Below are 15,382 nucleotides of genomic sequence, written 5' to 3' on the forward strand. Positions count from 1 at the left end.
TGCTACAAACTGTGAATATAAGACAAAAGTAAAACAGATTCTGCCTTTAAGAAGCATAAATTACAATGATGGATACAACTTGTAGAAACACAGCGGTTAAAAGAGAGTACTGGAATTGAGTGAATAGAGGAGTGACATGATGAGAACTGTGTTTTACAAATATCACTTTATCAGCTGGGTGAAGGATGGATTAAAGTAGTGGCTTAACTAAATGAAGCTTGTTCAGTTATAAATGAGGTCAATTTTTAAAAAGACTCAGTTAAATATATGAGGTACATAATATCTTAGAGGTGAGTGAGAATAGGCAAAGAAGATGGAAGTGCTCATCAATTGCTCATGTTCAAATAACCTTCAAATAACCTTCACGAGATTTTGAATACTGTTTCTTTTGTTAACTCAGTTATCAATATATTAATATCATATATGTGCATATAAATCATATATATATATACATATTATTTCTATACTATCTATATATATGTGATGTTCTCTTCTTTAAAATATGATGGTTCTCTCTGGGAGCAGGTTTCTTGGGGAGGTTTTCTGGAGGCAGCCTCAGTTTCAGCTAAAAATAATAATCACCTCAAATGCAGCCAAATGATAAAATCCAAACGTTTATTTTCTCCTTCCTTGGGCCCGGGTAGCTTTCTTAGAGGCCTCAGCTTTCCTTGGTTCTGAGAGCTCTTGTTGCTAGTCTTTTGCCTCCAGCTCAACACGGAATGTCTCCAGCCAATACCAAAGTGAAAGTTGGAATGAATCTGTTTGCCTCTGAGAGAGGGCTTCTGGCTCTCAATCTCTGTGTCTGTCCCAGAGTGCCCTTTGGCCTTGGGAGCTGCTTGCTTATATGCATTCTCTAAAGGTGTGAACACAAGCATTGTTTTTATCAGTTCCACTTAGTACCTTGTTTCAAGTTCTGGCCCATAACATCTCCTTGTAAGATCAGATCAATCATACTGAACCATGCTAAATTAGATAATTATTGTCTCTATCAACTCTAATGGCTTAACAGTTTGTAAGGATTCCAACATATATATACATACATACATACACACATATATAAATATAAAATACACTTGATTGTAGAGAATTGAAACCAAAAAAACTCTTAAGGTCAGCTTCACCTAAACCCTTTACCACATTGGCAATTGTGAATAAGACTTTGAAGACTTGGCCAATTGCTTCATTCATGAAACTATATAATACTGTACAAGCTCTTTGTGCTACATACTAGATTGAAGAGCTTGGAAACAATTCTCTATCAAAATAGTGGTAGTCCTCAGAAATCTCTTGCATTTTCTACTATAGCATTTACTAACAATGAGACATTATACAAACTGGGTTTTTTAGATCTGAGGACAGCTCTTACTAGGAAGTTTAAAGTGCTACATAGTTAAATTTTAAATGTGAATTGATACCAATCTTTTAACATATTTTGACCAGAGCCTAATTAGATGTTACCTCTCAAAGATCATAATAGAGATATGAGTTCAACATATACAACTGAAGGAAACAAACAAACATGGATCCAGATTTTTTTCTTATAGGCCAAATAGTTAAAAGTCAATATTTGAAATCCTAGAAGCTAAGTCACAGTCAAAAGATGGTATAATTGAAAATCTAAAACTTTTTTTTTTCGTCAGAGAATATGCCATCAGTTATTATACATATTTTGGATTTTTTGGCATCCAAATAATTCTCTATCTCAGTTGTTCCTTGATGGTTGTAGTAAGAACAGATATATAATGAAGACCTATAAAAAGTGAAAAAAGACAAAGATAGAGCTACGATAGTGGAATGAAGGCAGTATATTTTGCCAAGATCTTTCACTATATCCTCCCCCCAATACACACACACACACACACACACACAATGGTTCTGTTTAAAAGGGGGGGAAAAGAATCACCAGAGCAAATTATGAGTGGAAGTCAAGAAAAAAAATAACAGTGAGTCTTTTTTCCTAGCTGGGGGCGGACTGGGCTAGGTGTTGTCCAAAAGCTTGGTGCGACAAAAGAGACCTTGGCTATGGGGTATGACATTGATAGTAATGAATAAGTAACAGCCAAGAATCCAGCAACTGAACACCTGGTCAGAAAAATATTCTAAGTGATGCATATAGCTACAGAGTAGAGAGCAGAAGTTATAGTTGGAAGGAAGCAGGAGCATGACCTGTGTGAAGATGATAGCATTGAACAGGAGGGTAGTGAACAGATTTCTCTTTGGATAATAATATATTGGAAGTATGGAAATCTTAGGCACCCAGGCTTAACTGCGAAAATAGAAGGGCATAAAAGACAGAATCTCAGGCTAGATATCACTGCCCCAGATGAGTATAGGCCAATTCTAACAAAGTCAAAAATCAAGAAGTAGAATGGGAAAATGAATAATAATGAAACAAGAATTTGATCACAAAATGCTACTGCATGGAACGGAGAGATAAGGTGAAGAACTTCCAGGAATGTTTAAAGTCTTTTTCTGTATTCATTATTTCTATGTCTCTGAGACCTGCATAAATATGTTGTATATTAGCCAATATTTACTTAAACTTTAGATATTTTTACTTAATCTGAAATGATGACATTTATCACTATTCAATGTTATCAATATTTAGACTATTAGTTGAATGCTATTAGCTTAGTAATCTAAATTTTGAAGGTCTGTTGGCACCCATGTCTAACATTCAATTAAGGGGAGAGGGCACCTATTTTCTTAATGTTCCCCAACCTATGATGTAATCCTTTGTAACCAAACCTATAAAAACTGTATATCTTTCCTAATTCTTTAGTCCTTCTACTGTAAACTTTCTCTCTTTCCCTCCTCACGGTGGAACTGCTCATTCTCATAAGAATCTATTAATAAACAGCAACTTTTCTGCTTTTTACTTTGAGAAGTCTCTGAGTAGTCATTTGTGGATAGGAGTTCTATCCTTCACAGTTTTGGGGGCTTGTCTGGGATGAGTCTTTGGGGGAGACAACTGTGTATCCCGAACAGGGATAGGCTCACTCACAGTTAGTTTTTCCATAGCCTCTGGCTCTGTGTGTATAGCCTCCCTCCCTCTCAGATGAATGACCTGAGGTAGAAATACTCAGTGAAAAGCAGACTTTGAAGACCAAAGAAGAAATAGAGTCCTGACAGGTCAGCTACAGTCTGAAAAGAAACACGTGTACTCGAGGTAAACAAAGCTCTTGGGAAGTCTGGGGGTCTATTGGCTGGGTTGAAGGAGACCTGAGGGACTAGCTCTCTTAAAAATTGTTTTGGTGGACAGCTGTTGACCCCAATGATAAAGGACTTTTTAAGGAGGCTCTCTCTCGGGTGACTGCAGGGCATGAAGGTGACAAAGGACCCCCGTTGACAACTTGGTTTGAGACCAAGTTGTAAAAATAGGACAGAAGCAGTCCAAGAATTTATGTCAGGATATTAGCCAGGGAATTCCAGTTAACAGCTTGCTTGGGAATCAACTCAAAGACTGGGATAAGTTACCCAGATATAAAGGGAAAGACAAGAAAATAATGATTAAATATTGCTGTTTTGTTTGGGGTAACCAAAATATTGGTAGGGGAATAATCTGGCCAAAATATGGTTCTGCTGAGGATTGGATATGTCAACAATTGAATATATATGTGAATAATAGAGATCCATATAATCCAGAGGAATCAGCTTATGCTAACCTTTGGCTGCCAGGAGCTGCTAGAGCTATGAGAATTTTTCTGAGCAAAACAAAGGAAGGGAATAAGCATGATAAGGAAAAAGGGAAAATAGAGATGAACCTAGAATCTGAAGCTAAACGGTGGGATCCCCTTGCTGCCCTTCCACCTCCTTATGCAGTATCCCACCTTGTACCACCAGAAGAAGATCCTTTGCCTCTTCCCCCCTCCTGTAGAAGAAGAAATAATGGATTTAGGCCAAGGAAGTGTAGGCAGGACTCACAGTGACTCATATAAATATCTAAGAAAAGAATTAGAACAATTAAGACAGGATGTTCAAAATCTCCCTGTTAGAGAGAAAAGGTAGCTGGGGCCAGTAGCTAATGAGGTACAAAATATGTATCCACTTAGAGAGGTCCTGTTAGGCAGGGCTCAGGGAGGAATTGGATTTGTAAATGCACCTCTGTCAGTGAATGAGGTTAGAAAATTTAAGAAAGAATTAGCTTCTACCATGGAAGATTCGATTGGGGCATCCAAGCAATTAGATCAATTTTTAGGTCCCAGCTTATATACTTGGTCAGAATTGAGGCATATCTTATCCATATTATTCACTCCCAAGGAAAGGTGTTCAATTCGAGCACAGGCTATGTGGGAATGGGAGATGAGGCACCCACCCCTGAAGGAGGGAGCGATCCCAGCAGAGCAGAAATATCCAGTGAATGACCCAGTATGGGACAACAATAATCAGGCCCATAGGCAAAATATGCAGGACTTGAGGGAGCTAGTGATTGTAGGAATATGGGATGCCTTCCTGAAGAGACAGAATATAAACAAAGCACTGACTATCATTCAGGAAAAGTATGAGTTACCAGTTCAGTATTTAGAAAGACTCAGAGAAAGAATGAGGAATTATTCAGGGACTGACACAGATAGCCCAGAGAATGAACAGATATTGAAAGTACAGTTGTATCCAACTTTTGGCCACATATTAATAAAAAAATACAAAAGATTGAGGGATGGATGCAGTCCTCTTTAAGAATCCTTCTGGAAAAAGCCACCAAGGTGTATGTAAGAAGGGATGAGGAGAAGGAAAAACAGAGATAGAAGGATTAAGATGTTGTTGCAGAGGACACAGCAGAATGCTAATAAGGAGAAAGAAGTAAGGGGGAGTGCAAGAAAGCCTCTTTAGGAAAGAGGTGAGGGGAATGGAAGGAAGAGAGTTGAGATGACTTGTTGGTCTTGTGGAAAACCAGGTCACTTCTCTAGGAGGTGCCTGCAGAAAATTGAAGAGGAGCAGGTATTGTCCCTGGTAGAATTGGAGGACTAGGGGTGTCAGGGGCTCGGAGGGGGACCCCACTTAGAGCCCTTGATAAATTTGAAGGTGGGGTCTAAAAAGGAAGAAATGGGTATTTTTTTTTAGTTGATTTGGGTGCAGCCCAGATTTCTGTGACACAATTACCAGCAGGGTAGAAATTATCATCAAAATGTATGATGATTTCAAAATGTATGATGATTTCTGGAATTAAGAGAGAAACTTTCTCAGTACCCATGACTGAAGTATTGCCTATAGAATATGAGGTAGTTGAAGTATTTGGACAATTTTTAGTGGCTCCTGGGGCAGGAGTAAATTTGTTAGGGAGAGATTTGATAACAAAGCTTTCAATTAGTCTTGTGTCTCAGTGTCCCCTGCTAGTTCCAGTCCGAAATTTTGTGATGAGAAAAGTAGACAAACAGAAGATTAATTTTGAGGTTTGGGCAAGTCCCAAGAACCCAGGACTGTTGTCTATTCCCCCAATATGGATAACTTTAAAGGACCCACAAAACATAGTCAAGTCCAACAATATTCAATTGCAAATGAAGAAAAAAGGGACTGAAGAGGGTTATTGGGAGGTTGCTGAGAAAATTGAACCTTGTATTTCATCATTCAACACCCCCATTCTTTTTGTAAGGAAAAAGGATGGTACATATAGAATGGTCCAGGATTTGAGGGAAATCAATAAAATAGTATTGTCATCTCATCCAGTAGTACTGGACCCTTATACGATCTTGGGAAGGATTCCAAAAGGTAGTGCATAGTTCAGTGTAATAGATTTAAAGGATGCATTTCAGAGTTGCCCCTTATTTGAGAACAGTCGAAATATTTTTGAATTTGAATGGGAAGATCCAGATATGGGGAGAAAACAGCAATATTGATGGAGTGTGTTACCACAGGGATACACAGAGTCCCTCAATTTATTTGGGCAAATATTGAAAGGAATAATTGAAAATTTTGAAAATCCAATTAAAGAGGTAAAAGTTTTACAATATGTAGATGATCTTCTTGTGGCAAGACAGAAAAGGAGTGACACTGCCCAAGTCACTATCAGTTTATTAAATATCTAGGAGCACAGGGACTAAGATAAATTGCAGTTTGTGGAACATGAAGTGAAATATTTAGTTCATTTTATAAGTGAAGGGAAAAAGAAATTAGACCCTGTACATATGGAGGGGATTCTTCAAATTACTAAATCTAGGACAAAGAAGGCCCTCTGGAAATTTTTAGAATTGGTGGAGTGTTGTAGAACTTGTATTGATGAATATGCACTATTAACTAAGTCATTACATACTCATTTGTTAGAGGAGAAGCCTGATGTAGTGCAATGAGATTCAGAAGGAGAACAAAATTTTGAACAACTTAAGCGGGCATTAATGTCAGCCCCAGTACTTTTGCCATCATTAGAAAAGCCTTTTCATTTATATGTAAATACGATAAAGGAGTGGCTTTAGGAGTATTAGGACAGGTAAGGGGAGGACAGCGACATCCAGTGGCCTTTCTGTAAAAAATATTGGACCCAGTGGCGGAGGGATGGCCTACTGGTATCCAGACAGTAGCAGCCACAGCACTTTTGATGGAATAAAGTCGGAAATTAACCTTTGGGGATAGTTTAATAGTGAGTGTCCCATACCAAGTTCGATCAATTCTAAATAAATGGTCCAGGAGGTGGCTAATTGATTCAAGGATTTTAAAAAATGAAGCAATTTTATTAGAAAAAGATGATTGGGTACTCTCACCAGACCATAACCTTAATCCAGCTACATTCTTATCAATCTCCCATGGGGAACATGTGTCCCTTGAACGTGACTGTCTAAATGTAATTGATTATCAAACTAAGGTTAGGGAGGACTTGCAGGAGGTTCCTTTGTTAAAAGGTGCTCAATGGTTCATAGACAGGTCCTCACGAGTAGTTAATGGGAAAAAGTATGCTATTGTTAATGGGGAGAACTTGACTCTGGGGCAACTTGGGTTGCTAAAAGAGTGGTCAGCTCAAACTTGTGAACTGTATGCATTAAATCAAGCCCTAAAATTACTTGAAGGAAAGAATGGAATCATATACACGGACTCAAAATATGCTTGGGGAATTGTTTGTGTATTTGAAAAAATATGGGAGGAAAGGGGAATGGTAAATAGCAAAGGAAAGGGATTGGCACACAGGGCATTGGTCACTGGAATTCTAACTAATCTCATGTTAGCTAAGAATATTTCAGTGATTCACATGCAAGGACATCAGAGATCCATTTGAGGCTAGAGGGAAACCACCTTGTGGATGAGGAAGCAAAACGGGCTGGAGAAGAGGAATCTGTAAGTACAGAGAAAATGATGGTGCTAATTCCAGCATTTCTACCTCAATTGCCTCCACCTTCCCTTACCCAGAAGAGAAGAAAATAATTCAGAGCTCAGGAGAATAAAGAGGGGCATTGGTTCCTACCCGATGGCAGAGAAGTACTGACCATGGCAGGTATGAGACATGTATTCCAACACTTACGTCAGGGCAGTCATTGGGGCATCTAGAACTTCTGTGATGCAGTGCTAACCAAGTTTGTAGCACCGGACCTGTACACAATAGCACAGCAGCTTTTAGTGGTTGTCTTGTCAAAGGACAAATAGGGCGGCCCAACAAGAAGTCCAAAAAGGGGGAAGGCCCCCTGGTATCAGGCCTTTTCAAAGCATACAGGTAGACTTCACCAAACTGCCATCTGTGAGGCGTCTCAAATACCTGTTGGTCATAGTGGACCGTCTGACCTCATGGGTGGAAGCTTTTTGCCTTGCCCTGGCAACAGCCTCAGTGGTTGTGAAAATACTTCTTGAACACATCATTCTGAGGTATGGGTTGGTGGAGCGAATAGATTCAGACCAAGGCACTCATTTCTCAGCTAGAGTCCTCCCACCTATAGCCCAAGCTTTAGAAATATCTTGGGATTTACAGACCCCATGGCATCCACCCTCATCAGGCAAAGTAGAAAGGATGAATAAGGAAATTAAATGGCAACTAACCAAATTGGCATTAGAGACACAATTGTCCTGGATTAAGTGCCTTCCCCTTGCCTTGTTAAGGATTAGAACAAAACCTCAAAGGGATGTGGGGTTATCACCCTGAGAGTTATATGGTCACCCTTACCCTAGGGAAATGCAAAACCCCTCCTTAGACCCAATATTTCAAACTAAGGACTTGCTCTTGAGAAAATATGTCTTTATTGCAACATTTCAAACATTTACAATTGAGATTATTGCTCAGACTCCTTCCTTAGGGTTTGTAGTGCAGAAGTTCCAGCCTGGAGACTGGGGCTTGGTTCAGATGTGGAAGGAGGATAAGCTGACAACAATTTGGGAAGGACCATATCAGATCCTCTTAGCATCAGATACAGCAGTCTGTACCAGAGAAAGAGGATGGAACCATCATATCAGAATTAAAGGACCAGTAGACGCTCCAAGAGTGTGGACCTTGAAGCTGAATCCAGAGGACCAGTTAAAGGAAACATTAAAAAGGAACTGATATATTGTGCATGTAAAATCTTAATAGTATTGATTTGGGGTACTTTATTGGAACTTTTTCTGATCGTGTTAGATATCATTTTCCATTGGATGGTGTTACTTCAACTTAGAAATTTGACTTATTCAGTGGAATGGGGACCAAACAAAACATACACAGAAGGGGAATGTGTTTTTTATCCCTATATATAATACTACCCCTTGCTGACACAATTCCTAATCCTTTACTGAAGGCAATAGCTTCCAGAACTAGATTCAGGTTATTGCTGATACATTTTATCTCAAAAATTGCTGGATATTTGGAGGTCCTGAACAACTCACACGATGGCTCTGGGTACCTTTCCCTTTATCTCCAACTTGAATATTGAGTAATAAATCACTTGTACATGATGGTACTGGATTTTGGTCAGATCAGGAGGAATACCAATGGAAACTAATGCTGTCCCAGGAGGACATTGTTTAAATCAAACAGGTGATGCTAATGGATAAGGAGATATATGGCCCCCAGAAAGAATTATCAGAGAATATGGGTCGGCCAAAAGGAGTCAGGATGGAAGTGGGGGGGTAGAGGACACCAATATATACACTGAACAGACTAATTAGACTACAAGCAGTCTTGGAAATAACCAGACTGCTCAGGCTTTTGATCTGCTAGCTGATCAAGCCACTCAAACACGAGAGGCTGTTTTACAACGCAGACTAGTTTTGTTAGCAGGAGGAGGAGTTGTTTGTGGAAAATTAAACTTGTCCACTTGTTGTATGCAAATTGATAATGGTCAAGTGATAAAAAAAATTACCAATGGCATTCGCAGAATAGTTCATGTACCTGTACAGGTGTGGAAATCCCCTTTCTCTAATAGTTGGTGGTCGTGATTTAATGGTAGCTGGTGGAAACAACTTTTATGGTATGGACTAATTGCAATCAGTGGTATTATACTGTTACCATTATGTTTACCCTCTATAATTACATTAGTAACCAGAATAGTCCAAAGGTCCTTGTCAAAATTATTGCATCCAGAAGATGCTATTAAAATGATTCTTCAGAAAAATGGCTGGAATGTATTAGAAAGGGAAGATTCTGATGATGAGCTCCATAAACAATGTATAAACCTGTTAACTTATTGTGAAAAATGTTTAAGTTCTTCATAGAAATATGATAAAAAATCATTTATATATTATAAGGGGGAATTATATGGAATGGAGATATAAGGTGAAAAACTTCCAGGAATGTTTACATTATTTTTCTGTATTTTATTTTTCATTATTTCTATGTCTCTCTGACCTGCATAAGTTTGTTGTGTGTTAGCCAATATTTACTCAAACTTTAGATATATTTACTTAACCTGAAATGATGACATTTATCACTATTCAATGTTATCAATATTTAGACTATTAGTTGAATGCTGTTAGCTTAGTAATCTAAATTTTGAAGGTCTATTGGCACCCATGTGTAACCTTCAATTAAGCAGAGAGGGCACCTATTTTCTTAATGCTCCCCAACCTCAGATGTAATCCTTTGTAACTAAACCCATAAAAACTATATCTTTCCTAATTCTTTAGCCCTTCTACCGTGAGCTTTCTCTCCTTCTTTCCTCACAGTGGAACTACTCATTCTCAGGAGAATCTATTCATAAATAACAACTTTTCTGCTTTTTACTTCCAGAAGGTTCTGAGTAGTCATTTTTGGATTGGAGTTCTATCCTTCACACTACTGAGGAATGTGTGACAGAGAGGATCAAGACACAAACTCAGGAAAAGATAATGATTTAAACAGTTAAGAAAAAAATTCAAAAAATGCAGATTGAACATAAACTCAAGAAAAATTCACAGAATTTAAAAAGAAAAAAGTGAGAAAAAACAGATTTCAAAAATTAAAAAATGATAGGGAAAAATGAAAAATGTTTAAGAAAATTATGAAAAGTGAATTAAAAACTTGGAAAAGAGTTACAAAAACACTAAATAAAATAATTTCTTAAAATTAGAATTGGTGAGATAGGCTTGACTCTTTTCAACAATGAGTTGATTCAGGATGTGATGGAGAAATCCATCAGCATCCAAAGAGAGGACTATGACTTCTGAATGTGGATTAGAACATAGTATTTGTACCTTTTTGTTGTTGTTGTTGCTTGTTTCTTTCTCATTTTTCCCTTTTGAGCAGATGTTTCTTGTGCAACATGATAAATGTGGAAATATGTTTAGAATTGCAAAAGAAAAAATAGAACTAATTATATAGAAATTAATGACTCCACAATACATTAAGGAACAATATTACAAAGTCAAAAAATGAAAAGAAATAGAAGAAAATGTGAAGTATCTCAGGAAAAATTGCTGACTTGGAAAACAGATTGGGGAGAAATAACTTAAGAATTACTGGACTACCCAAAAGCCATGATCTAAAAATGCTACATATCATATGTCAAGAAATCATAAAAGAAAATTGCCCAGAAATCTTAGAATCAGAAGGCAAAAGAAGAAATAAATAAAAGAAATATTATAGTTAAATTTCAGAGCTCCCAGGTCCAGAAGAAAATTTCATTCAGCAGAAAAAGTGACCAGGAGTACACAAAATTTAGCAACTTGTACTTTAGAAAGAATTGAAGATTTTGGAATATGATATTCCAGAAGGGAAAAACAGCTAGGATCATAGCTAAGAATAACTTACCTAAAAAAAAGAATAACCTTAAAAGGGAAAATGAATATTTAATGAAATGAAGGACTTTTAAAACATCACTGATTAAAAGACCAGAGCCTAATAAAATTTTTTATATTAAAACACAAGATGCAAAGGAAATATAAGAAGGAAAAATGAATGCGAACTCGTAAGGGACTTAAAAAAATTATACTGTTTATATTCTCATATGAAAATATAATGTAATCTCTATGAACTTTATTATCACTGGGGAAGTAAGAGAAATTCTCCCTAGATATAGGACACAGATATGAGTCTGTCATGTTGTGATGATCTCAAAGGGAGAATAGACTAGGAAGGGGAAAAGGAAGGATGGAAAATCATATAAAAGAGGAGCACAAGGAAGATTTAATACAATGCAAAGGAAAATTAGGTGGGAGAGTAGGCTATGTTTGAACTTCACTTTCATCTGAACTAGTGCAAGGAGAGAACAATATACATACACTTATAGTTAGTGACATCAGCACATCTTACTCAACAGGGAAGTAGTAGGGGAAAGAGTTAAGAGAAAGTGGGAGAATAACATAGAGAACAGATTAAGTGGGATAGAAGTAAGAAATAAATCAAGACTCTTGGGGAGGGGGGAAGAATGATAAAATATAACAGAATAGAGGGAAATGAATATGAATGAAATCAACTCACTTATAAAATAGAAATGGCTAGCAGAATAGAAACTTTAATCTAACAATGCATTGTTTATAAGAAATAGCCTTGAAAGATATCTCCAGAGCTAAAATAAGGGCTTGGAGTAGAATCAATTATGCTTTAGCTGAAGTAAAAAAAAAAATCAATAATAGCTATCATGATCTCAGACAAATCAAAAGCAAAAATAGACTGAATTAAAAGAGACAATCAAAGAAGCTCATTTTGCTAAAAGTCACCATAGACAATGAATTTATATCAGTATTGAACATATATGCACTAAATGGTAGGGTATCCAAATGTTTGAAGGAAAATTAAATGAATTACAGGAGAAAATATACAGTAAAACTATACTATTAGGCGACTACTTAGAGCTCCTCAGGCTAGAAAAATCTAACCATAAAATAAGGAAAAAAGAAGTTAAGGAAATAACCATAATGTTAGAAAAGTTAGATAAGATAGATTACTGGAGAATATTGAAAAGCAAATTCAATATTTATTGAAATATTAAATAGTTAAAACTAAATATTTTTCCCTCAGCTGTGCGTGGCACTTTCTCAAAAACTGACCACAAAAATCTTATAAATGCAAAAATATTAAACACACACTTTTCGTGCCTACAATGCAAAAAAAAAGAAGATGAAATCTTTGAAACAATCAAAAAATTAATTGGAAAAAAGAACATAATCCGAAAAAATGTATGGGTCAAAGAACAAATCACAAAAAGAGTCAATAATTTAACTGAAGAAAGTGACAATAATGAGACAATATTCCAAATGCAGCCAAAACACCAGTTGTGGAAAATTTATATCTCTAAATTCTACATTAATAGAGAATGAGCAAATACATTTTAATTGTATTTCCTGAATCAACATTATAAACCTGCCATAACTTAATTATAAGTAATTATATTTACTTACCCAATGCTATCTCAATAAAACTACCAAAAAAATTTTAAAGCTAGGAAAAATTAGCAACAAAATTTATATGAAAAAACTAAAAAAAAAAATATATATACAAAACTATAACAGCCCTTTTTGTGGTAATAAAGACCTCAAAATTCAGGAAATGTCCCTCAATTAGGAAATGATTAAACAGATATATTGTATGAATGTGATTGAATACTATTAGGATATAAGAAATTATGAAAGGGTTAGGGTTAGGGTTAGGGTCCTGAAAAAAACTGTATGAACTGATACAAAGTGAAGTCAGAACCAGAACAACTTACACAGTATCAGAAATAATGTAAAGACAATCAACTGTGAAAAACTTCATAAATCTACTCAATATAATGGTCTACCACAAGTCTAAAAGACTCATGGTAGCCAGCTTTAGCGAAATGATGAATCCAGAATATAGATTTAGTGATATTTCTTTCTTTTTTTTTCTTGTTTTTTGTTTCCTTTATCTCAGAACATGAATAAAGTGGAAATATGTTTGTGTGGCTGCATATATTTAATGAATAATTATAATTCTTGCCTTCTTTATGATGAGGAAGAGGTAAAAAGAATTTTAAACTGAAAATTAAATAAAATTTAAAAAATTATATAAGCCAGGAAATAATGATGTGATTCTTCCTCAGTCATAGAAGATAAAGTGGTACCCACTTCCAACTTATCCCACACAAATGATAGAAAGTAGTTGGTGACTCTCCAAATATTCACTTTATGGTTATGAAGTAATTCACATCACTTCAATTATTCGGATCCAGAAAGTATACTTGAATAAGGGAAAAACAGATTTTAGAGGCAAAAAGTTGCAGTATGTTGCTAAAAGAAGCTTAAGATATGCTCAATGTGTTTGAAAAAAAAAAAAGCACTATCCTGCATACTTGTAATAAACAAATAATAGAAAACTTCTCAATTTATATGCAATGATTTTGTGTATAAAGATAAAATAAGAATACTAGGCACAACTTAGTGTTGATGTTACTGGGTAAAACTTTTATTTTGGTATGAAGATATATATCTTAATAGAAACCTGAAAGCTTCTTATAGTTTATATGCTGTTGTAAAACACTTTTTAGTTCATCCTTTCCTTGACAGTCCCACCTTGAAAAAGTAGAGACTGAAATCAAACAACAAGGTTTTGATCCAGAAATAAAGTTGTCTTACCCTTTGGGAAACATACAAACTTAGCACTTCAAATTCCCATTACTGAATTTTCTAAGGACCCTTGATTATAGAACTGGATCTTCAGTTGATTTAATTTGTGACATTTCTAGCACTACTAGGAATGCTTCCATAGGCTATGCTTTTTTAATTGGGAAAGAAAACCATTTTCCTACTGATTTTGCTGCGGATTTTCAGATGTTTGTTGTTCAATCATTTTAGTAATGTCCAACTCTTCATGACCTCATTTGATGTTTTCTTGGCAAAGATACTGAAGTGGTTTTCCATTTTTTTCTTCATTCAGATGCAAAGACTAACAAACAATATGTTTCATGACTAAGAAATATGTTAAAGGAAAATTACCTAATTATAATTTCAGTTCAGAAAATCTCTGAGAACCACGTGCCAGAGTTCATTGCCAACATCATCAGCAAAGTGAGAAAGGTCCATTAAGAAATCTTTGTATGTATGGAATGCAGAGTCTCTGTATAGGAAATTCAGTCAAAGTCATGCATACCTAGGAAGTAGGGGTCTTTATAAAATAAGCCCAGAGACACTACACAACCAATACATGTTACACAGTTTTGGATTCTAAGGTGGGCAGTTAAAATGTAGTAACTAATAGTCAACTAAATCAGCATACCTGTCATAAGAGGTCTAGCCCAGATAGCTCAAGTGAAAAATGATTTTATTGAAATTAGAATTGGGGTTTGGTACCAATTAGGTCAAGAATTCAATGTGTCTTAGTTACCAGCATCATCTCTATTTCTAAAATAAGGGAGGATTGAATCCAGAGGTCATTTCTTTCCAACTTAATAGTTAGAGAGATTCTCCCATAGGAGTCAGTGATATACAGCTTTTTTTTTCCCTACTCATTTATCAATATGGGAGAATGGGAGAGACTTAGGGATTGAATACTGGGGAAGTGCCTGATCTTGAGTTGCTTGTTAGTTTTATGTAAATATCCATTACCTGTTTTATTGTGTGGCTTTCAAAGGTTAAAAAACATACCATGAGTAGAAAAGTATCCAGTAGAAATTACAAGATCATTATAGTGCAGGTCTGATGGGAGAAATATGCCATCACCAAAGGAAGAAATCAGCATCTGTAAAGCATCCTAAAAGCAAATTATCTTTTCAAATGTACACTCTAGTAGTATAGTCTCTGCAAGCAACAACTTCCAGAGTTTACCTTGGCCATTCACATTCCTTATTTATGTATATTTCCTATTATGTGGATTCTTTATGATGATCCATTCTTCTCACTGATGCTGTGTATACTTGTGGAAAATTGTGACCCAGGTTTGCAGGAAAGGTTTTGTCCTTATTTGTACGCTATGCATGTTATTTGATTAAATTTCCTTGAAATAATTTGTTCTGCTGAGTACTAAAAACGAACAAATGTGTGGGCAGGTTCAAGAGCTGTGATTTGAGAGGAATCAGACCCTTAGTTTGAATTTATGGAGCCTGTTCTCTAGATCATCTATGCTATG

Source organism: Sarcophilus harrisii, chromosome 1 (genome assembly GCF_902635505.1).
Source record: "Sarcophilus harrisii chromosome 1, mSarHar1.11, whole genome shotgun sequence".
Taxonomy (NCBI): domain Eukaryota; kingdom Metazoa; phylum Chordata; class Mammalia; order Dasyuromorphia; family Dasyuridae; genus Sarcophilus; species Sarcophilus harrisii.